We start from the raw sequence: 27,095 nt of genomic DNA, 5'->3' as shown, positions 1-27,095 counted from the left end.
ATGTTCCTAAGCATAAAAGACAATCATGCGAAAATATTCCGAGCTGGACACGATTTTGCTTTTAAAAAACTGTGTGCTTGCACTTAATACAATATGTATTTACTTTCGGCCGTGAAAGAGGAGGATTTTATGCACTTCCTGCTCTCGTCCACCCCCAGCCTCCTGATTATTGTCAGTGACATTATTATTTTTGGATCGCCTGGAGTTATCATGTTTATATTCTGTTCTGCCAACTCATTCCCGCTGTTGCTCGGCCTTGGTTCCGTGGTTAAATGAATCCAGGGCTCACTGTCCTCCTTTTCTCTCCGGCTGGGTGTTTAATGGTGACTCATGCCTTGTACGCTGGATGTCATCATCAGCTATTTTACAAGAAAGGCTCTGTTACCAGAGCCCTTGAATTCCTGCATGTTTGCCTGTTTCTTTTATAGTCACAGCAGAATCTGGCAGAGGAGCAAACTCTTGGGTCACCCTTAGTCCCTTAGAATGTTGTAGAATTTCCTTGTTGTTTTCTCATGTTGAGTGTCATTGCGGGCAGCGGGGAATCTTGTGGTTCGTGTTCTCTGCATGAGGCAGACGGAATAGTCCCTCTTGAATTTCAGTATCATCATGGTGCATATACCAGCATTGCCAGTTCTGCTTATTTTCCCTGGGATATGGTGTGTCCTTTTTATCTAGAGACAGAAGCTTTCTTTACTCCAAGAGCCTTTTCTGTTTTTTCCTGTTTCTCTTTTCTTGCTCAGAGTACCCATTTGTGTCCATCAGTCTCCCTCCCCCTTTTATTCCAGTTTGTATTGTCTTGTCTGTAATCATTTTTATCTCATGGTTCCTTTCTATTTCATCCCTCGTGATTTCTTAGCTCCGCACAGCTTGCACTTTCAATAGAATTTATCTATTTTCTGTTGCTTCTAAGCTGACCTTCATCTCTCTAATTGCTTTATTTTTTATCTTCCATTTATTTCCTGAGCTCTGCCAGTTCCCTTGTCAGCCGATTTCCTTCTTATTTCTTCTCTTTGATCCCTTCTCTGTTTTCTCTGAATTTATTTTTTGGCCACGCCCATGGAACGAGGAAGTTCCTGGGCTGGGGGTCGAACCCACACCACAGCAGTGACCGGAGCTGCTGCCGTGTCAAGGCCAGATCCTTAACCCTCGGAGCTACCAGGACACTCCCGATCTTTCTTTTCTGAAAATCAACATTGTCAGTTTGTTTCAGACAGAAGAGAACTAATCTCCTTGTCCTCCAAAACACATCATTCAAGTTGTATGTATTTTTACTCTGCCTTCCGTATATGCTGGGTTTCTTCCTGTGGCAGTACCTATGCTGGCACCCTCTCTGCCTGGTTTCTTTCTCAGTATTACTCAACTATGAACATCCGCATCCAGCCTTTTGATCAACAATAATGCAGAGAGGGCACGGGGTTGGGTGGGGGGATCATTTAACTGGGCTCCACCTTTGCTTGTGGTCTCAGCCTTTCTACCCAACAGGCCATGGTGAATTGTCTCCTTCAGGCTCTGGTCTCCAGGGGTCGGTGGCCTTGACCCTAATGAACACTTAGAGTTCTGACGCTAGGGATTTCTCTCCCCAGCCCTACTCATCCCCTTTTATGCCAGCCAGGCTCTCCCAACCAGAGAAGCTCCCAGACCACAAACATGGCACCTGTTTCTGGTTCCTCTTCTTTTATTTGCTACTTCCTTCCCCATCTCTCTCCCCACCTCCAGCTCTCTGCAATGTGGAAATGATTTCTACAGGGATATTCTCGCTTCTTCTATGTTGCCTGCCAGGGTTTCCATTTCTATCCCCTTGTGTGATCACCCCCTTCCTCTACCTTCAAAGCGAGGCATGCCCAGATGAACCACTTGGGCAACAAAGTGTAAGTGGACGTGCCGTGAGTCACCTACTTGCTTTCTTCCCTTTCCCCAGTAAACTGTGATGCCTCAAGTTATGGTGCTGGTACAAGAAGACAGGGGAGTCAGCCAGGTCCCTGAGGGCCTATTCTGTCGCCCTGTGTTGAGCCTGTAGCTCTAACTTTCTATTGTAGCCACAATAAAATGGAGCAGTAACAATAACGACAATAAATAATAATAAACCTTTGCTGTTTCAAGCCACTAAGACATGGCATTTGTTTGTCACTCTTGCATAATCTAGACTCTTTGACTAACACGGGGCAAGAAGAGCCAATTTCTGTATCAAATGTTAGGAAGTCCGGACATTGAGGAGGTCCAGCGGGCTGTCTGGAAGGTGTGCGTCAGAGCAGACCATTCATCACCCACCCTGGACGCTGACCGGCGTCACGGTCTCCCTGAGTGTTGGAGGGGAAATTTGTAGAATCTCCAAAGTAAGGTCTCTTGTTGAGGAGGGTTTCAGGTTTCTTGTGTTTTTCAGGAAATGAAACAGAACCTAAATCTTTTCAGTTTTGCTCTGCTTCCTTTCATATATCTTCTTGTGCACCAAATTTAGTGCTGCTGACAGCATTATTTACTACCTCTGAACAAACCCAGTTGATTTTTGGTGGGCTATACTGATCATCCAAACCTGTATGAGCCATGGGAGCTGCTGCCTTTAGGTCTTCCTCCAATCTACAGCCTGTAAATGCATTCTCTCTCTCTCTTCCTCCAATTTATAGCCTGTAAATGCATTCTCTCTCTCTCTTCCTCCAATTTATAGCCTGTAAATGCTTTCTCTCTCTCTCTCTCTCTCTTTTTTTCCATCTTTTGTTTTTAGGGCTGCACCTGTGGCATAAGGAAGTTCCCAGGCTAGGGCTCAAAAACAGAGCTGCAGCTGCTGGCCACAGCCACAACCACAGCAATGCCAGATCTGAGCCACATCTTCGACCTACACCACAGGTCACGGCAACACCAGATCCTTAACCCACTGAGCAAGACCAGGGATCAAACCTACATCCTCATGGGTACTAGTCAGGTTCGTTACTGCTGAGCCACAGTGGGAACTCCCTGTAAACGCTTTCTTGTTTTTTTATTTTTTTTCAATTATTTCTCTTCTCCACAACTTAAAAAAAAAATGTGTGTGCAATCCTAGACATTCTCTAAGAATAGACTGTTATATCTTTGACATACTACGGGGTTTAGAGACAATGATCTTAGCTCCAGTCTTGTTTCCCTGGAACCTAGCATGCATATTAGACCACAGTAATAGTTCTTCCTTGGAACCAGGCAATGGACTTAAAGCCCTGTCTTGCCATTCTTTAATGGCACAACCCTGGAAAAATCACATCAACTTTCTGGGCTTATTTTTCTCATCCATCAAAATGTGATAATAGCAGTGGACTTTTCCATCCCTGGGGAATACTGGGAAGGGCAGATGAGCTGTTATCTGGGAAAGACCCTGGAGCGGTGCCTGGTCCCACGTGGGCACTTGGGACAGATTACATGAAAGCACCGTGCACATTTTGGAAGTGGGCTCTAAGTTCATTCATTCATGTATTCGACACCTATATGGTTCTTTCTCTCTCTCTTTCTTTCTTTTTTTTTTTTTGTCTTTTTAGGGCCACACCCACAGCATTTGGAAGTTCCCAGGCTAGGGGTCACATTGGAGATGTAGTCGCTGGCCTATGCCACAGCCCCAGCAGCAAGGGATCCAAGCCATGTCTGCCACCTGCACCGCAGCTCACGGCAACGCCGGATGCTTAACCCACTGAGCAAGGCCAGGGATTGAACCTGCGTCCTCATGAATTCGGGTTCATTACTGCTGAGTCGGGTTCGCTGCTGCTGAGCCATGACAGGAACGCCCACATCTGATTTTTAATAATACTTTAATAATCCTGATTTGCACCGGATCCTGGACCTTGAGTTGTGAGGTTCCCATAGAGGACCCTGCCTTTTGTTGTCTGCCCCAAATCTGTTCCTGCTTCTGGAATAGCCTCATGACTTTCCATCAGGGAACTTTTCCTCTCCCCACCCGTGCTCCAGCCTCTCCAGGTTATTACACTGCTCTGGTCACAATGATTCATTCATGGGAGGGACAGTGACTTACAGGCGTCCAGTGAAACTCAACCCTGGACTTTTCTACTGGGATTACTGCTCTAGGATGTGAGGCCTGGCGTTGCCCATCATTTCTGCCTTTGCTGTGAGAAACCTGACCAAACGTGAAGCTGCTGCTCAGAGAAAAGCAGAACTAAGAGATGTGGAAAACGAGGAGACAGACTATGTTTTTAGAGTACCTGGATCCAACGGAACCTGAAGCTGCAGATTCACCCTAGACTAGTTCTATGAATTAATGAATTCTGCCCTTGCCTTTTTTTGCTTTGAAGCATCTTGAGTTGGGTGTTGTCTCACTTTCAGTTGAAAGGGTGCTGATCAATTCCCTGGAGAAACTGCCTCTTGGGGAGGGGACAGGAACTGTGGTTAATTACTTTTTCCTCTTTTCATTAGAATGCTGGACACTAATTAGGTGCCCGTAAATATTTATCAATTCATTAATAGTAAATGTAGTGGAAATTGAGATAGCCATTGGGAAATTTTGACCTAGTACTTAAAAAGCTTTGCACACTGGACAAATACTTTCTTTCTTGAAATATCCAGGGAAATTTGGAATAACTTTTCTTTGGGGTTCTTTCCAGCTTGCTTTATTTCCCACTGAGATCCACTGTAATTCACATGGACTTACACTGGACAAAGTCATATTTTATTTTTAGTACTGTGTGCTCACATTCCTAAGAATTTTTACCACTTAAGCCCAGAGCTCTGATGTTTTTCTGAAGTGCAAGGTGGACCATCTCGCTCCTCTCCCTCCGTGCTCCATGGACTCCTTGCTTCCAGAAGGAACCCCCCACCATGGATCTATAGACCTCAGGGAACACACTGATGTCTTGCTCAGTTCGATTTCAGTCCCTAGTTTTTCACCAAACATTCAGCTAGGTATTGCAGGGAAGGTATTTTGTAGCTGTGATTACAATCTGCAACCAGATCCCCTTAAGCAAGGAAAGTTTTCCTAGATAACCCGTGTGGGTGGGATTATTCAACCAGTGAAAATATCTTCGGTGCAGAGCTGAGGTGTCCCTGATCAAGAAATTCCACTTACAGATCAGCATCTCCTCATCCCTGACCGTTCTATTCTGGCCCTTTCTAGAAGTCTCCCCCACAGATTTCAGTCTCTCAAGACAGTCTTCACAACTGCATAAACCAGTGTCTCACAGTACACCTCTTGATATAGATTCTCTCTTACCCGTTTTGTGTCTCTGGTTGCACACTGACATATACAACTGGTAAACCCCTGACTCCCTGAAGCTGTGGGTAGAATGGATGCACAGGGATTAGGTGGGAGTGGAAGTAAGACCATGAGCTTCCTAAGGGCTTTGTCATGTCACAAAGATTAAGTCTGTGGGGTAAAGACTGACATTTTCAACAGGATACACAGGTCTCCATAACTTGCCCCTGCCGACCACTTCAGCCTCAGGTCCTCTCTAGATAAGTTCATGAAAATATATATGGGGAGCAAAGAAGACACCCCAGGGCTTTCTGGGTGCTCCAGGTAAGCCTTCTCATGCTCCCAGCTCCAAGCTTTTGCAGACCTGTCACGGCTCCTGGGGACTCTGCCTTCCTTCCCACTTAAAGCCTCACTCACCACCACTCTGCCTTGACCATCAGGGGAGCCTCATGAACCCCTTTGTGCCAGTTCATGTCCTTCAGGCTCCCAGACCATCACTCATCCTGTGGACTCTCATTGCTATGGTCCCTTTCCCAGCCCATCTCCCACTCCTTCCTGACCCCAGAAGTCCTTCCCTGATGTCTCTCGAAACTCAAGTTCCACTCCTATCAGCAGAGTCCTCTGCATCCCCGTGCTCTTTTCTGAATGTCCTTGCACTTCCTGGTTGTGACTGAAGCCTGGGTCTCCCTTGAGGACATCGCTGACCCTGCAGCCCATCAAGGGCGGGCTCTTTCCTACCCTCACTCCTCATTCCATTGGGTGTGAAGGTGAAGCTGGTCATTGCCTTGCTCCTCTCTGCCATTTTCAGATCATTCATTCTCCCACCTCCTGTATCCCTCCAGCACTGAATCACATGTCCTAAGCCCTTGCCACCCACCAGCCATCTACTATTCTACACCACGCCCTTCGTTTTTGGAGATGGTAGCTCCTGGCCCCCGTCCCTGTATCCAACGTCGCCATCATAATTCCCAGTGACTTTAATATCTACTTTGAAAACTCATCCCATAGTCTGGCCTCACAGTTCTTGTGGTGGTATAATAATATATACATCACATTACATACATTATATAGAAAGAGAAATTATATGGGCAGCAATACATATATAGTAATATAATAATGTATAGAAATAAAGTAAATTAAGTATACATAGTAACATATATTACTATATAAACTAGATATATTACTAATTTGTTACCTTCTCTAGACACGTCCTTCTCCAGTCACTGCCTCCCTTTATAGCAAACTCCTTGAATACATGACCTCTACTCACTGTCACAATTTCAATCCTCCCTTCTCTCTCTTAAAGCTACCCCGTCAGGCTTCTGCCCCACTACTCCATGGAATCACCATTGTCAAGGTCATCAAATGACTAAATGATCAAATGACTAAACCAGTGGTAATTTCTCAGACCAATTTGGTACTTGACCTATTGCTCTCCTTTTTTTGTTCATCCATCCTTGAGAAACCACTGTATTTTGGTATTCTTCTTGTTTCCTCCTTGCCTCCTTTCCTGGGTCTTGCTTTCCTTCCTAATCAGAAAGTGTTGGAAGCCCAGGCTCAGTCCTTGGACTCTTTCTCTTCTCTACTGACACTCCCCCCTTTGGTGATCCCATCTAGTTACATGGCTTGAAATCTCTATTTCCAGCTCACAGCCCCCTCCTGAACTCTGGGCTCACATCCAGCCACCACTAGACATCTCCGTGTGTGTTTACCAGACACAGTGACCCTAACGTGTCTAACACAGAGCTCCTGATGTCTCCCTCCCTGCCTGCTGCTCCTGCTCTTCCCAGTCTCATAATTCATAACTGGCTCTTTCAGATGCTCAGGCCAAGTTACTTAGAGACCACCTTGATGCTCTTTCTCCCAGGAACCCCACATGTACGCAGCCCTGTGGCTCTCCTGGAATGTTATCTCAAGCATCTTACCATTGCTCACCATCTCAACTGCTGCCACCCATGTCCCTTTGAACATAATCTCCTGCCTGAATTGTTGCAGCCACATCCATCTGGTCTTCTTGCTCTTGGCCTTGGAGAAGACACTCAACAGAGAGATACTGTTATGACCCTCTGATTGAACCTTCATGAGAGGTCCCTATGACCTCTCTTAGAGTGAAAATTAAAGGCTCAGAATGAGCCACAGACCTGCCCTTCCCCACCATGTTAGCTCCTATTCTACTCTCTCTCCTTCATTCATTTGGCTCCAACCATGCTGTCTCTGTGCTGCTCCTCAACCATATTCCTGCTACAGGATATTCACATGTACTCTTCTTCCTGTCTGGAAAGCTTCTTCCTCAGATGTGTGTCTATATCTATGTCTTTGTGATATTGTGATTATATATATAATAAGAAGTATATATGTGGTTTTCCACTGGGTTCTGGCACAAGTGTCTGAAGCTCTTGGGATTTGCTAAGTGAGGAGAGTGCTAAAGGTGTCCTTTGTTATGTCAGTGAGGTGACTTTTGGAAGCCTCCTGAGGATGGGGGCTGGTTGCCAGTGGAACCAACCACTTGGATTAGAGGGTTGGAACTTTCAGTCCCACACCCCATCCTCTGCCCCTACCCCTTAGCCTCACCTCAGGGGAGGGGAGAAGGGCTAGAGATTGACTTCAATCCAACAGTTAAGAATGTAATCAATCATGATGAAGCCTCTATGAAAACCTAAAGGGACAGGGTTTGGAGAACTTTGGGTTGGGGAACACTGGAGATTTGCAGAGTGGTGGGCTTGGTGAGTATGGAAGCTTTGTGCCCACATATCTTGCCCTATGCAGATCTTCCATTAGTCTGTTCCTGAGTTATACCCTTTTATAATAAACCATAATCTAGTAAGTAACATGTTTCTTTGAGTTCTGTAAGCCTATCTAGGAAACAACTCGAACCCAAGGAGGTAGTTGTTGGAACCTCTAATTTATAGCTGGCCTGTGAGAAGCTCTGGTACCATCTTGGATTTGTGACCGTCATCTAAAGTGGAGGGAGGGGGGCAGCCTTGTGAGACAGTCCTTAAGTTGTAAGATCTGGTGCTATGTCTGGGTAAAGAGCGTCAGAGTTGAGTTGAATTGTAGGAAACACAGCTGGTATAGGAGCAGAATCAGAGTTGGTATCACAGAATTTCTTTTTCTTTTTCTTTTTTTTGGGTCTTTTTGGGTCCACACACACAGCATATGGAAGTTCCTAGGCTAGGGGTTGAATCAGAGCTGTAGCCACTGGCCTACACCACAGCCACAGCAATGCCAGATCCTTAACCCACTGAGTGAGGCCAGGGATCGAACCCGGGTCCTCATGGATCCTAGTCAGGTTTGTTACCGCTGAGCCCTGATGGGAGCTCCCACAGAGAAATTCTTGTGGGGAGAAATCTTCATGCACTGGAGTCAGAGTCGTGATCATTTATACCTGTAGGTATGTCCTCTGCCTGCCCTACCTGTACATGTACATCCATCTTCATCTGTACCTCCCTCCTACTCTTCCTCTATCTCTATCATTTCTACTTGACCTAAAACAAACAGTCCGCCAGTTGTTTCTCTAACCAAAAAAGGAGGGTGGTTTATTTGGGATCAGCAGAGAATTGCAATCCGTGGTTGGCAAAGCCATGGCCAGCTGTGGGCAAATACCCAGATGGCAAAGGAAGGAGATTACATTCATCGAGGGAAAAGGAAGGCAGGTGGGCTCGAGTCCACAGAGAGGCTAAGGCTTGTTATTGGCCAAGGGTGCCAGGAAGGAAGAGGCGTCTTTCCTCTTGTTGGGCTTTGGAATTGCTGTAGGGCTCAGCGCGCCCTTTCTGGCCTCCCAGTCTCCTTTCACTGCAGTTTCTCTTCATTAATGTTTTATTTTTGTTCTCTATCTCTATCATCTATACCCACCGACATCTGCACCTACACCAACCCTTACGCTGACATCAACATCTATATCTACGTTTAACCTGTATCTGTGCCAATATCAGCATCTTGCTCTATCACTTTTTTTTAGGTTTGCACATTTTGTTTTGCCAGTAAGGCCTCTCCTGACCACTCTTCCTAAACTTGGAAACCTAATCCTTCCACATCCTTTTATTCTTTTTTAAAATTTTTTATTACTAAAAAAATTTTTTTTTAGGGCATATGAAGATCCAAGGCTAGGGGTAGAATTGGAGCTACAGGTGCTGGCCTACCCCACAGCCACGGCAATGCTAGATCCTTAAGCCACTGAGTGAGGTCAGGGATAGAACTGAGTACTCATGGATACTAGTTGGGTCCATTACTACAAAGGGAACTCCCCACACCCCTTTTAAGATTTATTTTCTCCATGACTTGTATCATTATGTAACATACTGTTGTGGACAAAAAAAAAAAAATGTTGCCTGCCACTTCAGTAACAATGAAGGTTGCCTGCCATTCCAGTAGACAAAGGATGTTGTGGCCATCAAGCCTTCAGCCACTGCAGCCACCCCAGACTGTGTGCCCGGAGGGGATTCAGGACGGAGAAAAACAACTGTGGCCCTAGATAGTTAAGATGCATGTCAAAAAGGAGTGACTTCAATGTCCCATACACAGAAAAGCACTAAAATCATTAACTTAAATGTCAACTTTTTTGTGAGTAGCAGTCTTCTGATGTTTTATTGCATCTTTTTTTTTTTTTTTTTTTTTTTTTGTCTTTTGATCTTTTAGGGCCTCACCTGAGGCATATGGAGGTTCCCAGGCTAGAGGACTAATCAGAGCTGTTGCTGCTGGCCTACACCACAGCCACAGCAATGCCAGATCTGAGCCACGTCTGTGACCTACACCACAGCTCAAGGCAACGTCGGATCCTTTGACCCACTGAGTGAGGCCAGGGATCGAACCTGCAACCTCATGGTTCCTAGTCGGATTCATTTCCGCTGCACCACGATGGGAACTCTCCTTTTCTTTTCTTTTCTTTTCTTCAGCAAAGACTCCTCTATATCCTGGTTCCTCCCTTACGTCTATGGACCAGCTCTTCAGAACTATCTAAGAGGCTGCCTCCTGGATTACAGTCCTCAATAAGTTCCCCGAATAAAACAGAACTTGCAGCTCTTCAGCTATATGTATGTGTTTCTTTTTCAGTTGACATCATGTGTTTTACTTATTTACTTATTTTTGTATCCTGTTTCCCCCCCCCCTCCCGTAAAAGATGCTTGAAGGTGGGGGTTCTCATCTGAGCTTTTGTTTGCCCGGTACTGAGCACCTAGAAGAGCCAGCATCTGGTGAGTGTTAGGGATGTATATACGGTGATATGATTAAATAAAAGCTACCAATGTTGATACAAAATATTTAATTCAGGGAGTTCCTATCATGGCTCAGCGGTAGCAAACCCAACTCGTATCCATGAGGATGCAGGTTCGATCCCTGGCCTTGCTCAGTGGGTTAAGGATCCAGTGTTGCTGTGAGGTGTGGTGTAGATCATAGACGCAGCTCGGATGTGGCGTTGCTGTGGCTGTGGCTTAGGCAGGCAGCTGCAGCTCCAATTCGACTCTTAGCCTTGGAACTTCCTATGCCACGGGTGCGACCCTAAGCAGAAAAAAAATTTAATTGGGACATGATTACTCATGCCTAGTTTCTCTAGTAAATCTCCCTTTATAGGCATGCCCCACCCCCAAGAGTTTCACGCACAAGAGACAGGTCAGGCGAAGGCATATTTTGTGACAGTTGTCGCTCTGGTCACAAACGCCTGAGAAGGATCCCAGGACCCTGGTGGGCTGGTCTGGGACACAGACTTCCTCCATGCTCCCCGCAGACACCACCCCAACTGCCAGGAAAGGCAGGTCCAGGGAAAACAAAGACAAACAGACAGCTTTTTCCTTTGGCTTCCAGGCCTGGTTTTAAATATAACAGTCTGGTATGTGTGCTTTCTGGCTGGTAAAAGAACATGCCCCAAATAGCATGTCCTCAGTCAAATTAATTACATTTTATTACTGTACTGTGATGGGGTCTGTCTGTCCTTAAGCAGAGCTGTGTACTATAAAATGTGATTTGTAAAGCGAATCTTGTCAACCTTTTAATACATGTCCATTTTATTGAGGCCGTGAATTCTCCATCAAGGGAGACTGCTATTGTTATTGAAACCACCACAGGCCTGGCAAGTGGGATGGTGGAACTGACCTCTGGCCTGCCCTGCACCGCCCCCCACCCCCAGAGTCTGCTTTCCAAATAGCTGTCAGAGCGGTCTTACAGAATTGAAGTCAGAACCTGTCGGTCATTCTGCTGCTCAAAAACCCAGGAACAGCTTCAAGCATCCCTTTGGATAAAGCTCGTGCAAAGGCCTCAGATGCCCTGGATCCCCACTCCCTTCGGACTCACATGTCCACCTCATGTGCTTCTTTCCAGCCTCCTGGCATCCTCCCATGCCCGCAACAAGCCAAACGCCATCAATCTCGCCTCTTCTCCTGCCTGCTACTCCCCAGCCCAGATGCTCTTCTCCCAGATGCTGGTGGGGTTGATTCCTCTCTGCCTTGAAGTCTCTGCTCCAATGTCGGCTTTCGTGACCGCAGCCTTCTCTGCCCCACCTGTAAAGCCGCACACCTGCCCTCTCGTACCGCACATCCTTCTTCGCCATCCTCATCCCGTTTGACATGCACACATCCTTGTGTTTTCTTAGTCTGTCTGTCTATCCCTCCACGGGACTGCAAGGGTCAGGCAGGAGGGAGTTTGTTTGGATCACAGCTCTGTCTCAAGAGGCTAGAATAGGGCCAGGCATTTTGGGGATACTTAATTCTGTGTCCCTATGACTGTGCTGGTCAGGTGAGTGACCAGAAATCCTACAAGGCAAGCCGAAGAGACCAGTACTTAGTTAATTACAAGAGATGAGAGAGAGAGAGAGGGAGAGAGAGAGAGAGAGAGAGAGAGAGAGAGAGAGAGAGAGAGAGAGAGAGAGAGACTGATTGAAAAAACTGCTGTTCAAGAAACCCCAAACTCCTTGTTCTCACAAAAGAATTCTCTTGGAAGCCCTGAAACGCTGGTGGACTATAGACCTGGTCCCCCCATATCTGGCTCCTTCCATGTATGGTGTGGGAGAGCGGAGGTGGGGCAAAGCAAAGACAACTTCCCCAGGGGCAACTACCTGCTCTGGTCTGCACACCAGCTGCCCTCCATTCTAAGCATGAAACCTCCCCAAAGTGATCCTTTTGATTTTAACTAATCAAAAGAAGACAGTCTAAATCAGAAACATTTGGGAGCTAAGAACCTGATTTGGCCCGGGAAAGCTGATGTTTATTAAAATCTTCAAAGGCCAACATGCAAATGGTACATGTTTTAGATTATCCCCCTCTCATTTGTCATGTCTGCCGCAATTTTCGCAGCACTGAAAGCAAAACCTCCAAGAGTTCACTTTCTTTTCTGCAACACACCTCTTTGCTGGAGAAATTCCAGAACATTCTGCAGGCTCGTGGGTCACAGAGAGATAATATGTGTGGTCAGGGGGCCTCTCTGTCAGTCTGCACTGGGGCCAAGTTATTTCCAAAACTGAGATGAGTTTAGAGAGGTCATTAGAGTTCAAGGTTTAAAATAAAAGTTTTGGGAAGGCTCATGCATTTCACTTAACATGCGACATATATGGGTGGTATCATTGTGGCTATTTTTACAGGAGGTCTTTTGGAAATAAACATTTGCTATAAATAGCAGTCTCTCAAAGGGAAAGAAGAGAATATATATATATATTTTCTAGTGCTTCCTTATGACAAGAGCTCATCTGGGTGCTTGTGGTAAATACTCAACCAGCTCACTGTCCTTTATCTTAAGTGATGATCCGAGTTTCAACCTCCTAGAGAAAAACTGAGCATTCTCATGATTCCCTCCATTTCCCCATGATCTGTAATGTATTCACATTCCCGTCCAACCTCACTTGCTTCCTGCCTGTCTCAGTGGACACAGGACCTGTGCTTGAGACCAAGCCTTCCTCTGGGTGGTTGTTCCGACCCACCTCTTGCCTTGCCTAGATGGCCTTCTCTCATCTTCTGGTACCGTCAACTTCTACCACCAGCTGGTTACTCTCAGCCTGTACCAATGTTCAAGTCTCTTTCCATCCTGAAATAATCTTGACTTAGCTCCCTTGATCCCCCTCTAACCACCATGCATCTCCATCCTTCCCAGGAAAAGAAAACTCCTAGGTTGATGGCATCCTATAGGACCAAAAGGGGGTGAAGAAAGCATATGGGCTCTTCAGAAGCTGCCCCCTGAAAGCATTGATGTATGCCTGGCTATTCCATGCCTGGGAGTAAGTTGTAATGACTATTTCCAAATGACACCAGTTTGAAGGCTCAAAACTTGTGATCAATCTGCCAGATTTCATTGGTTTCTAGAGTGCTTTAGCTAAGATCGACTAGAAATTAGAGACTGACCTTCAAGGGTGAGAGGCTTGGGGGGGCAGTGTCTGCACAAGTATCTGAATGGGGGTGTGGGGGTGTCATACAAGGACAGCGGGGGACATGCATTGTTTCTGTTCTGGTTTGGGGGCTTTATAGAGAGAGCTGTCAATGTCAGGGGCTGAAAGGAGGGTTTCCAGGAAACATTTTCAGGAGGACATTTTCAGTAAAGACTTGAGTCTTTGAATACAAACAGAACTACTTTGGGGCCAGATGACTCAACGTGGGGAGGTGGCTTTCTCTCCATCTCTGCCCAGAACTTAGCCACAGTCTGGCTGCATGGAGATGATCAAATCTGGAGAAGAACAGGAGATTGCATTCTTCATATGAAATATTTATATATATACACACACACACACACACATATGACTCAGTCACTTTGCTGTACAGCAGAAATTGACAACATTGTAAATCAACTATCTGTCTGTCTATCTATCTATCTATATACATTTTTTTGGGGGGGGGCATAGGGAAGTTCCTAGACCAGGGATCAAACCTACACCTTAGCAGTGACCCAAGCCACTGCAGAGATAATGCCAGATTCTTAATCCTCTGTGCCACAGCAGGAACTCCTAAATCAGCTACATTTTAATTAAAAAAAAAAGAAGTTAATCAGAGTTCCCCTCATGGCTCAGCAGAAACAATCCAACTAGTATCCATGAATACTCAGGTTCAGTCCCTGGCCATGCTTGATGGATTAAGGATCCAGCGTTGCCATGAGCTGTGGTGTAGGTGGCAGACAAGGCTTGGATTTGCACTGCTGTGGCTGTGGCATAGGCCAACGTCTACAGCACTGATTCAAGCCCTAGCCTGGGAATCTCCACATGCCATGGGTGTGGCCTTAAAAAGATTAAAAAAAAGTTGATATTCAAGATGGATACCATTAATGTCTATGATTTGTATAGGTGACAGTGATTTGGGCTATGATTTGCATAAAGGCTGTTGTATATGAATTCATGAGTACATGTGGGCATAGCTTAGAAACACTTGGGGCAATTTTCTCAGAGAGAAGAGAGGGCATTGACTTGCTGACGTTATCAATGTCCCTATCAGTTTGCCAGGGCTGGGGAGGCCAGATTTTTGGAATATAATCTCCGAAAGGGCAGAGATTTTTGTTTGTATCACTCCAGGTTCAATAAATATATGTATATTCAATGAACATGAGATGAATTTGGCTTCATTTGGGTGAAGAAAAGGTGGTCAGCCTGCAGAGAGCTGAATATTTAGTCTGAACAGCCACACTCCAGGAAGAATTGGCTGAATTCAGACTGAGGGAATGGAAGAGAGAGTGAAGCAACAGCCTCTTGTTAAGAAAGCTTGACTATAAAAATAAGGTGAGAATTCAGATGGAAGTCTGAGAAGGGTACAGGAGGCCTTGTATACATATTTCTTCAAATATTGGAGAACTTGATTTGGACACAAAGAGTAAACAGATTCAGCAATGGATTGAGAAAAAAGTACAAAGTTCAACAAAGAAAGGGAGGCATGCAGAAGAGCCAGAAAACAAAATGGTAAGACTGACTGCCTGTTTTGTTTGTTTTCTGATCTTGAAAAGTAACAACCATAGAAAATCTTGGAAACGTAAAGGCAAAGAAAAGTAACCACTAATTCTCCCCAGTGAGAATGCATTATATCCACGATGCAGTAAAACTGTACCACAAGAGATGCGAAATAACAAAGTTAAGCTTGAGGAGACCATGTGTCATTTTGACTAGCACGTCTAGCGCTTTATTTCAAAGGTCTTCGTATCAGTCAGATGAGATGGCAGGGGCAGATATGCTCATGTCTTTTTCCAGGTAAGGAGCCAGAGGGTCAGGTTAAATTGCTCCCCTAAAGGTCACAGAGTTCATACCCGAAGAAGAACACAATGGCTCTGAATTGGGTTCTATCCTTTTTCCCCATCTTGCATAGTGCAGAAATGAGATTTTTGGCTGATGGTTAGAGTTCGATGCTGCAAATCTGCGAACTCTTTTTGGTTTGTTTCATTTCCTCTTTTTCACTTTGCAGTGGTGACTATGAGGTGATAAACTTTAAACATCGATCATTGGCTGGAAAGGTCGGAGTGACACAGGGAGATAATTAAAATGGAAAGAAACTCAATTTAAAACCTGGCTTCCTGGGTAAAGATGAAGATAATGGATTGAAACAGCTGAAAGTCTCTGTGAAGGTTTTAGTTCACATCTCAACAACACAGAACAAATTGCACAAATTCTAGGAATTATATCCCTTGGTGCAAACATTGAAATCACTTTTTAAAATGTCACCAAATGGCTCTATTGACTCCGTTTTGTAACATGTCACAAGCAGATGTCACTCTGAAGCCTTCAAATCAGCTTGAAAAACAAAATTGCTTAGACATTTTTGTCTGGTTTGCTAAGATAATGCGATGAAGCCCAACATGAAAGAATCTTGGCGTCCGCTGATCAAGAAAGGCTACACACCATTCAGCAGCTTTGTTCTAATTTCTTGCAATCAAAGAGTGGATTCTTCCACCGTCAGCTCTTGGCTGAGTCAGGTTTGAGGGAGCATTTTACACTTGTTGAATAAAAGGTGCGAGGCAAAAGAAAAGAGACCTGCTATTTCTTGAATGTCTGTTAAATATCAGACTCTTTGTATGATATTTAATTTAATTCTAAAGCAATTCTATGGATAGCTATTATTACTCTTATTCTAAGTATAAAGAAATTGAGGTCCAGAGACACCTCGTTGAGTATAGGACTGGGATTCAGACCTTGGCGTGACATCCAGAGCCACTTCTTTCCATTACTCCCTAGTACTTTAGATGGAATGTGGTCCCCACCTACTTCTTGGATGAAAATATTGTCGTGCTTATAATTAAGTAGGAAAAGAGATGCAGCTAGGAAATATTTCTTTAGGGTAGTCCTATTTATGTATCAAATTCCAAATTTATTGCTTTTGGAAATAGGAATTTATGGCATATTTTGACAAGTACTGTAGGTCAGCTCACTTACAACACATCCCAATCCACGTCTCCCCTGCCTTTTAATGTACTGAAGACTAATGTAATTCACAACATTCCAGATTCCCTCGCAGCTGGAGGGGGCCATTGGACAGAATTTAGCCAATAAGATGCACAAGGAAAGTCATGGAAGAGGGTTTCCCTTCCCAAAGAAAAAGGCCAAGTTTGACAAGAAGGCTTTTGCCTTCCTGCCTGGAATATGCGCTTAACACCTGGAGATGCAGCAGCTGGCTTGCCATAATGAGGATGAAAACCCCATGCTAATATTGGTGAAGTAGGAATATAGAAGGAGCTTGGTTTCTTGGTGACATCAGAACAGCTACACCATCTTTTGATCACTTCCCTTTGGGCTTATTGTTATGTAAGAAAAATAAACCACTTATGTGTGAAAGGAACTGGGCTTTCTGGTACTCACTGACACATGCAATCCCAACTGATACTCCTAATAGCTAGAATTTTAAAAGACATCCCTACGTTCTAAAAGTGCTCCATGTTTATGTGACTTTGGTCCTGATTTATAGTTCTGAAACATTGGCAGTACAGGCTCAAATTAGATAATAGACTCCTTGGAATGGTGTTCATTTGGTTGGGCATGAGCTGGAACAGAGTTGAGGCTCCTCCCTAGTTGTGGGAATATGGCCTGTGGAGCCTGTGATCTGAATGACTATGTTTCTTCTGAAAAGTCTGCACATTGAGCCAAAGCCATTGGTATGGAGTAGGAGAGAGGGTGGGATGGCTGTGCTTAACCCGTCACCGCCATTTTGCTTTGCATGGGTGCAGACTTGGTCTTTGGTTGTAAAAATTAGAAGGAAACTTAGGGAATCATTTTGTCTATCTTTTCACCTTGGGGAAGGACCACACTGAAGTTATATCAGACATATATAATAACTGATCTAGTTTTAATAGACCTCCAAAGAAGACAATTTCTCAGCCTCTTCCCTAAGGAGGCCATTTCAACAATTTCAACATTTAAAAACTTGCAGTGAATGATTTTTTTTTTTTTACTTAAACAGGATGTGCATAATATGTGGGGGGGAAAGCCCTTTATGTTCCCAAAGCAGAGTAGTCGAGGGGCACATAGGTTGGTTGTGAAGTAAGGCAGCCCTACATGCAAGCTGTAGTTCTGCTACATTCTTGCTGGTGAACTTTCCTGTGATTAACTACACTGAGCCTCAGCTTCCCATCTATAAAATAAGCAGAGAAATAGCCACACTGCCCTAGGATTGCGGCAAGGAACTAAAGCGTGGAAAATGCTGAAATATCATTTGTGTTAAAAGTAAGTGTCGGGTAGTGGTTCCTGCCCCCTCTCACTCCCCCTACTAGAGAGCAGCTCACTGCTTAAAATTGTTTTTTTTTTTTTTATTAAAATCATTTTAGAGCTTCAAGGAGCATCACTGAATGCCCTCCACTCTCTCCACTGCCAGTTCATTAACCCCAGTGTCCTAATCTCATCCTCTTCGCTCTTAGTTTTCAGTCCTTAGATTCTAACATTGGACCTTGTTTTCAAAACGATTAAAAAAAATATGCTTGCAATTTGGAAAGATCATATTTTTATAAATTAAGCAAAAACCCTTACATATTTGAGAATCGAGAAGGCTGACCTGTATATTTTAGGCTGCCATGCACACAAAATTCACAGTCTCAGTCATAGATCTATAACTGTGGTTGACACTACGATGCCAAAATGGGGTAATTAGACAACCATCTGGATTGCTACAGCCATGAACACTCCAGCCACAAGTATTTGGCCAACTGGAAGACAAAGACTCCCCTGGGACAAGTTATCTAAATGGCAACCTTCACTTTGGATGGATGCTGTCTAAGCCCCAAGTGAGGTCTGCTACACCATTTTCAGAAAGGAAACATTTCAGACCAAGGATTGTTTTTTTAAAGCCATGCACATGACTTTGGGCTAATAGAGTGTTGGATCGGCCAACTTCTGGCAGCTTTGCCTCTTGGCTCCGCAGACATATGTACAATTTCAGACTTAAAACCACACATGAAGTCACTGGGAAGCTACACAATTCATCCCTAAAAATCTGCCATACGGTGGTTCTTGTCTTTTCCAGAAATGTAATTCCTAGGAATTGTGATAATTTGAGCTTTTAAAAGAAAACAATTAATTAATCTTCATTCACTTAGGACCTACTCATTTGTCTTTGTTGAGAAAACGTTTTGAAAAAAAACCCCCAGAAAACAGAATGAAAGAAGGAAATAACTGCAGTATAGTTTGGGTTGGGGATTTTTTTTTTCTTCTTTTCGTACAATTACTCATGACGTAGGATCCTAAGACAGGGGAAGAAAATGACAAAAGAGACTTTCAGAACTGTCAGAAGCCCCACTGGTTTCCTCAGCTCTGCAGTTTGTAGGTGATAAAACTGAAGCCTAACAGGTTTCAGTGACTTGTCCAATGTCACGTGGTGAGTTAGGGGCTAACCATGGCTTTTATGTTTTTCTTGTGATTCAAGACCACGCTAACCGCCACTTCCTTAGTGAGGCAACCCCTGACCAGCTTAGCTAAAGCAGTAGCTCCTTCCCCCTTTCCCCCCCCTGCCAGTCACTCTGTCTTGTGGTCAAATTTTATTTTCTTCATAGCACTGATTAGTCTCCCAAATTACATTCTGACCTATAATTCCATGGTCTCCTCCACTAAAGTTATAAAGGCAGATATTTTGGCTCCTGTTCACTGCTTTATCTAGAATAACACGTGACACACAGTAGGTCCTCAGTTAATATTTGTGGACTGGATAGAGGGAGGAAGGGAACTCCTGTGCATTGGGCACCTACCAAGGCAGGTGTTATGCTGAGTTATTAATGTCACTACACACACGTGAGAGGTAAGTGACCTGCCTGGAGTCTTGCCATTAGAAAGTGGCGAAACCAGAATTCAAGGCCAGGGATATTTCACTGCAAATCCTAACATTTGCCTCCACAGGAAATTATTTCCACTGTTGGGTGGTTCCTGCTCTACCACACCCTCCGTGACCTCTTTTGGAGGCATCTAGAGTTCCCAGTGTGTGTTTTGACATCCCTGCTGGCTTCTCTCTCTGTGTGTCTCTAGAGAAATCAATCTAATTCCATTTTCTTCAGCACAGTAATGACTCTAGGTTGCTGGTTCTCCGTGTAAAGTTTATTGAGTAATTTTCTCATATTATAGATGCAGCGCATGCTGTTCCAATATGGTGGGGAATTCCACTGAGTTGTATGGACTTATAATAAAAAGCCTCCAAAGAGAAAGAAGTCTACCCATCTGCTGGTCACTGAGGCCTGATGCAATCAAAGGGGTTGATGACAAAAAGTTCTTCTGGTCACAGGGCTTAGAAGTGACACATGCCAAAAGATGAGGAAAGCACCGGGATAGAAAAAAGACAGTAAATAACTCTGAAATAATGTTGATTCTGACCACAGGGCAATCCCAACGCATGAATGGGGGCAAGGGCTCCATCTCTTGTCCGTTACAGAACTTTGCACCTTCCTCAGGTGAAGGTCGATCCACTTTTCCAAGATTACAAAGCACACTGAGGAGAGTGACTGTCAAACTCTGATGCACATTGGAATCCTCTGGAGAATGATCAACACAGGGGCCCGGGGACCTATGCTAGTTCATGAGGCACGGAGTGAGGGCTCCTGGACGACAAGCATTACCCTCCTTCACTGGCTCACTCTTCCCTCCAGGGGGCGACATGGGTCTGACACGCCCCAGAGAGTGGGGTTCTGAGTCCAGAACGTCAAACACCTGTGCTCAGACTTAAGACTACAGACTTATGGTTACCAAAGGGGGAAAGGGGGGCGGGATACATTGGGAGTCAGGGATGAAGAAATACATACTATAGTACATAAAATAGATAATCAACAAAGACACGCCATATAGCTCAGGGGACTTACTCACTATTCTGTAATAACCCATGTGGGGAAAGAATCTGAAAAAGAATGGATCTATGTGGCTGTATAACTGTGTCACTTTGCTGTACACTTGAAACTAACACAGCATTTAAATCAGCTATATGCCAATATAAATTTAAAATTAAAAAAGAAAAAACAGCAGGCAAAAACAACTCTGTGCCCAGCCTGAGCCCTGCTCGTGTCTAAGTGTGTGACTTTGGGTTATGTCTTCATGTATCTGCATTTCAGTTTCCTGGTCTGAATCCTCACGGTCAATGGTCAACAACACTTACCCAGAAGGCCACTGTGAGGGCTGGATAAAGCATGCGTGGGAAAGAGCGCAAGGGGAGGAGGCGGTGCTTAGAAATGTGGACTTCTCTCATTATGATCTGATCCTTTACTCCCAAACCCAACCCTGCCAGCCATCACCCATGTGGCGGTGGGCAAGTTACTTAGTTATCACTAAGTATGCATTTATATCTCACCTATTTCTCATATACGAGAGAGAGAAAAACAATACTTACATTAACGCTCAAGCTTCCTAGAAACCCTGCTGTTATTACCTTTATTTCATAGAAAGAAAACCGAGGCACAGAGGCATTAAGTAACCAACCCTGGGTCACAGAGAGGCTAATCAGGGACATGTCTCCAGGTGCACTAATTGAGAGCCACTGCTTTTTACCAGCGAGCCACCTGCTCTGAAGACCACACGACACACGGCAAGTCTTGGGCCAAACACAGGGCGAATGCTTGGTAAATGTTTCCCAATATTTGAATCATTTCCTTTCACCTTCCAAACATACATCCTTCTGTCTACGGTTCATGGCATACACGTGTTCCCTGCAAACACAGGGTTCTTGGGGAGGCTATAGGGACTCGTGGAACAAAGGTTGATCAAAGAAGATCTATTTCTTTTCAATGAGCTATATTCCTGCAACTACTTCCCAGCCCTTAACCACAGTCTGATTTGAAATTCTCGTAAAAGACACATGCACTAGTACAATGCATCATTTATGAAACGAAACATTCCATTCGCAGAATGACTATTCATACAAACCCATAGTTTTACCCACACGGGTTTGGCATTTACGTTCATGCATTGCAAGGAATGCCTTTATCCAGCTCTTCCCCCCAGCCATGAGGGGCACATTTATTTAATAAAATAAACAGCACATAAATCAGCCCCCTTAACCAAGCATACACTGAGCGCAAGATTTATACCGCCACCTGGAAATCTCCACGGCACACTATGAGCTTTAATGCTTTTCTTCTTCTTCGATTAAAATCCTGCAAAACGAAGGAGACACCTTCGACTTGAATTCTGTGGCTGCAGGTCTGATGACTGCTCTGTTTCTCAGGGGGAAGCGGCGGAGCCCTTTCTGTCTGCTCCCACAAGCGTGCACACCAGCCCCACACTCCCCTCGAGGGTGGATCTATAGCCATGAAGGAACATGACTGCCAAGTCCAGGGCTGCTTGCAGCACTAACCCAGCAAAGCCGACGCCGGCACTTTCGCTTTCCCTCTTCTGCTCAGCAGACGCTTTCCCCAGAGGAGGTGTTTCCTTGAGTAAGGAACACCCCCCCCACCCCCAAACCTCCGAGAAGAGCCGCCGATGAAGACTAACATCCATGTGAGCCAAAGGACTCATCTCGGAAAAAAAAAAAAAAATACCAGCCTGAAGAGGTTCATTTCAATCAGGAGAGAGGACTCTTTACTTACATGGCTCGTGAGACCTTCCAACAGCTGGAGTCTTTGAACTCTAGAGCGCACAGATGTGGAGCTTTCTCTTGAAATCCCCTTGCCTTTGGCAGTGGGGAAGGCTCATGGCTCTTTGGGGCCTCGGATTGATAAGTAATTTCCTGATTCATTTCAAAAGCATCCTCCCAGGCCTTGAGCAGAGAGAGCACGACACGGCCTCGTTGTGCAGAGATGCTGCGGCCTGCACAGACCTCCCCGTGGTCCCATCGAGCCTGAAAGAAGGGTCTGTGACTCTCATAAACAAAAATAAATCTTCTCTTCCATCTATTGGCATTGGCTCACTCCCTAGATCGTACTTGAGAAATGGTGCAGTCTGGATGATATTTGCTCTAAAAGTGTATAATTCAAGGGCCAGGGCATCTCATGTTTCTTTGCTGGGGGGAAATCAGAGCACCTTTCAGGGTCTTCAAGATGTGTCGTATGCTGTCTTGTGAACCACGTTCGAGAATGTTCTAAGAGACCAGGTGGTTTGGTCCCTTGAGTTTACAGAGGTAGGCGCTCAAGCCCAGGGCTGACAAGGCTTGACCGGGATCACAGGGGAATGCATGGAAGGAATGAAACCGAAGGGCTTCCCGGGCGTCCAACCAGAGCTCTGTCCCCTGGAGGGACGTGGAGATAAACTCAGACGGTTGAGATCTGGCTCTTGATCTTTAGGATACACGTCACTGGATGAAGTGCTTAATACCTCTATGTCTCAGTTCTCCCAGCTGCAAAATGGGAATCCTGACAATAGCTCTCCTTCCGTGGTCAAAAAACACGGTGATCACTGCAAAGATGCTTCATCAAGGGTGAAAGCAATTACACCAGAGGCTGCAAGGCTAAAAACCCAGCCGCATTTCCACATGTCTCTTCCTCTTTCCATTCTGGTATTCCACCAATGTTATTTTCTGCGCTAGAAGAAGCCATCAAGTGATTTTTTTTGGAGGGGGAGAAGGAGTATATTGGTCAGAAAATGGGATGGGACATGGAGAAAACTTCTGACCTTGGACAACCAGGTCAAGGTCAGAGGACAAGGTAGTATGTGGCTTGACATTTGCCATGAAAAGGACACGGGGTCTGGAATCAGAAAATCAAGGCTTCACCACTGCCTTTAATACTGACCATCCAAGGAAGCCCCATTTCAATATTCCAAACCATGGTTTTGTCCCTGGGGGCATGACCTCTGTCCCGCTGTGCTTACCTCCTCTTGCTGTGGTGAAAGTCACAGGAAATCTCCACTGGGATGGGGCTTCTCAATCCTGTGCCGGCTTTGCAATCAGAAAGCAGTGTTTGCCAGCGTCCCGCACAGCGTGTCACAGAGAAGACATTGTTGATGGAATGGTGTCATTCCCATTTCTCATTTCATCATGGCCAGGACCTCGGCCCATACCCTGCTTCTCAGCCAAGGATGCAGGATTCTTGGCTTTTTCTTTTCCCCTCTTAAGGAGTGTATTTCACCTCTTTTTCCCTTGTCATCCCATCTCTTGGCCACTACTGGTTTTCTTACAGTTTAAGTGTCCTTCCGTTTCTCATGTGATGGTAAGGATAAAAATGAGGAGAAAACATTCTGCTCAACCACATAGAAAACATCCACAGCCTTGACCCAGACTGGATCCAGTTGCCGGTAGTCACAGCCGAACACCAGATCAGTCAAGGTCAGCATCACCTTTGAAAATGCGCTACCCCAAAGCCAGCTGATGATTGTTGCACTCACTTCCCGTGCATTTTCATGAATTCATTCTTTAAATGTCAGGGTGGTTAAGGCTCACACTTGATCCTCTGCAGGAGCAACGTTCTAATCCTTGTTTTAGTCGGCTTGGGCTGCTATAACAAAATATCATAGACTGATGACTTCAACCACAAAAACTTATTTTCTTACAGTTTTGGAAGAGGCTGGAAGCCTGAGAGGGAGGTACCAGCCTGGTTGGGTCCTGATGAGAGCCTTTCCCTGGGCTGGTAGATGACAGCCTCTTGCTCTGTCCCCACACGGTGGAGAGAGTGAGGTCTTTCTCTCTCTCTTCCTCTTCTTCTGAGGCCACAGTCCTGTTAGATCAGGGCCCCACCCTTTTGATCTTATTTACGTTTACCTCCTAAGGACTGTTTCCAGATAGAGTCACGTTGGGGGTCAGGGCTTCAATGTAGGAATTTGGGGGTGGGGGGAATATAAATTCAGTCCATAGAGAACCTGGAGAAAGTGAGAGCCGAGAGCTAACATTTATTGAGCTCTTACTGGGTACAAAGTCCCGCTTGTTTCTTTTCTCAGTGAATTCTCACTCAGTTATGAGAGGATCGCAGTGCCTTTTCCAGGGTCACGAAGCTAATAAGTGGCTGTGTCCAAAGGTGAAATGTGGTAACCAAAGCCCTGCTCTTTTCAGGACACATTCTGCCTCTACCTCCTTTTCTCGCCTAGATTCTGAGCCATGAACCTCTATTTTTTCCTTCCTGCGAATTCCCAGCTCAGGATATTGTTGCCTAGAGCATTTGAGAGGGAAAAGAGGGTAAAGGGGGCTCTGTGGTTTCCCTCGGGTACCCAGTGAGCTGGGATATGTGTTTTCAGCTCAGCATCATCCATCCCTTTCTAGTCTCTCTTTTACAGACCAGGGAGGGAGAGTCTGGAAGGACATTTCCCAGAATCCCTTGCAGGCAGGATCCCTGATCAGAGCCAGCCAAGGAGGACACTCACAGGGATGCGAAAGGCAGAAAGGACGAAGAAGACATTCTTTGGTGGCAGCTGCGGGCAGAGTGAGCTCAGTCAAGTGAAGCAAGGTTTACAGGTGCTTCTGTGTGAAATCCTGGAATCACACAGTAGTGTAGCTTCCCAGCCATCCTGCACTTCTGAGTTTCCAGCTAAACAGCATGTTTTTTCTCCAACTGTTGGTTCCACGGCTCCCTCTTTTAAAAAAGCTTTTTATTTAGAAATAATTACATATGATATCACTTATATCTGGAATCTAATATATGGCACAAATGAACCTTTCCACAGAAAAGAAAATCATGGACTTGGAGAATAGACTTGTGGTTGCCGAGGGGAGGGGGAGGATGTGGGATGAATGGGGTGTCTGGGGTTAATAGATACAAGCTATTGCCTTTGGAATGGATAAGCAATGAGATCCTGCTGTGTGGCACTGGGAACTAGGTCTAGTCACTTATGATGGAGCATGATAATGTGAGAAAAAAGAATGTGTGCATGTCTGTGTAACTGGGTCACCATGCTGTATAGTATAAAATTGACAGAACACTGTAAACCAGCTATAATGAAAAAAATAAAAATCATAAAAAAGAAATAATTATAGATGAATCAATCAGTGTTTATTGTATATTAATACAGTGTATAATAATCAATATTTTACAAATAATTAATATATAATAATATTTTATAATTATAATTTTAATTCACAGAAAGTTGAAAAATTGCATAAAAACCAAATAAAACAAAAACTAGCCTCCCTCAATAGTGACAACTTACATCACCGAAATAGGATATCAAAACTAGAAACTTGCATCAGTGCAATTGTATTAACTAGCCTACAGAGCTTATTCAGATTTTGGCATTTTTTGGTTGGATTCATTTGCATGCTGTAGAGTTCAATGCAATTCACACCTATGTACAGATTCTCTGCAATTCTTTCAAAGATTGTTTAAGGCTTTGATTCCTTATCTTAAATCCTACCTAGAGTGATCTTTCCTACTGAACCCTGATTGGTGTGATGGATAATTTCACAGCAATATGTTTTAACCCTGTGGTTACGTTTTGTTTCTTATATCCTATTATGTTCATTCATTTACTCAATTAAAATATTGCTCATTGGTACTTTTTTCCTATCTGCATTTTTACCCATTGTTTTTGCCCAGGGCATTGTCACATTACATATAATTTATCACAACAGATTTTTCACCTATTTCTTGGGCTTTTAATTGCTACATTCTCAAAGTTGTCCTTATCATAGTGGGTCAAAAATACAATACTATTTTAGTTATTCCTAAATAATGGCAAAATCATTTGCATGTGATGAGACAGGAAACTGCAAATAAGAGGTATAGGAACTGGGTTGGAAGAAACAAAGTTATCATTATTGACAGATAATGCAACTGTACACCTAAACAATGCAAGCACTTTTAAAAGGTTATTAGAAATAATATACACTGAATATGGGTGTCAGATAAAAAAATAAATGCACTAAAAATATATTTCCTTAGCCTCAAAATAATCAGAGGATAGAATTTTTAAAAATTATTAAAAAATCCTGGTGATAGCAAACTGAGGCTGGTTTCTCTGCAGAGGAAGAGGAGATCATTCTTTCCCTAACTCTGGGCTGTGTTTTCTCATTGGGCCCTTAATCAGCTCTTGTGCAAAGAGACTCACAAAACCTTGGTTAAATATATATATATATATGTGTGTGTGTGTGTGTTATGTTAAATATATATATATTTATTGGTTATATATATATTTATTGGTTAAATATATTTATTTATTTATTGGTTAAATATATACATTTCCCCTTCTGATTCTTACTTCTGACTCAATAACTACAAGCGATAAAAATCTGGCCTGGGGGAAGCCAGTTTAGCAACAAATGCTATGACACACCCTTTGTCTCTATGGAGCTAGTAGACACATTTCTCTTCGAAGTGCTCCAGTCTTTAGAGATCCCCCTTGGTTTCAACATAAATTAAAAAAAAAAAAGATTTCCCCTAGATTATTGTAATGACTTGAAACTACATATTTCAGAATGTGATCTTTATTACATTCCCCATTTAGTTGGCTTTTCCAGAACAAATGAACTGATTGCCCTATAGGACTATGCAAACTTTTGTTCTCTCTGCTAATGGACTAAGAAGAAATCTTGACTGACATTTTTAAAGGGCTAGCACTGTTCATTGATTATTTTTAGGCACTGTCTTAATTAGGCCTCAAAACCATATGAAAATTGAAGTCATTTAACCAAAATCTTGAGGCTACCAAAAAATAGAACTAAGATAAGAACCAGGAGAT

At 44.1% G+C, this 27,095-nt stretch overlaps 1 protein-coding gene across 3 annotated transcripts in view; it reads right to left on the bottom strand.

Moving 5' to 3' along the window:
• Positions 1–27,095, bottom strand: part of C1QTNF7 (C1q and TNF related 7) — a 98,320-nt gene that overhangs the window by 40,136 nt on the left and 31,089 nt on the right. Inside the window, exon 1 of one of the 3 annotated variants that reach the window (XM_047799132.1) lies at positions 22,085–22,208. The exons of the other annotated variants lie outside the window; for them this stretch is intronic. The gene's annotated coding sequence lies outside the window, so the exon portion shown is untranslated. Of the gene's footprint in view, positions 1–22,084; positions 22,209–27,095 lie in introns of those variants that run through there. 3 annotated transcript variants of the gene reach the window in all.

Source organism: Phacochoerus africanus, chromosome 10 (assembly GCF_016906955.1).
Source record: "Phacochoerus africanus isolate WHEZ1 chromosome 10, ROS_Pafr_v1, whole genome shotgun sequence".
Classification (NCBI taxonomy): domain Eukaryota; kingdom Metazoa; phylum Chordata; class Mammalia; order Artiodactyla; family Suidae; genus Phacochoerus; species Phacochoerus africanus.
The sequence above is the reverse complement of the archived record's forward strand: the minus strand, read 5'-3'. Positions and strand labels throughout refer to the sequence as shown.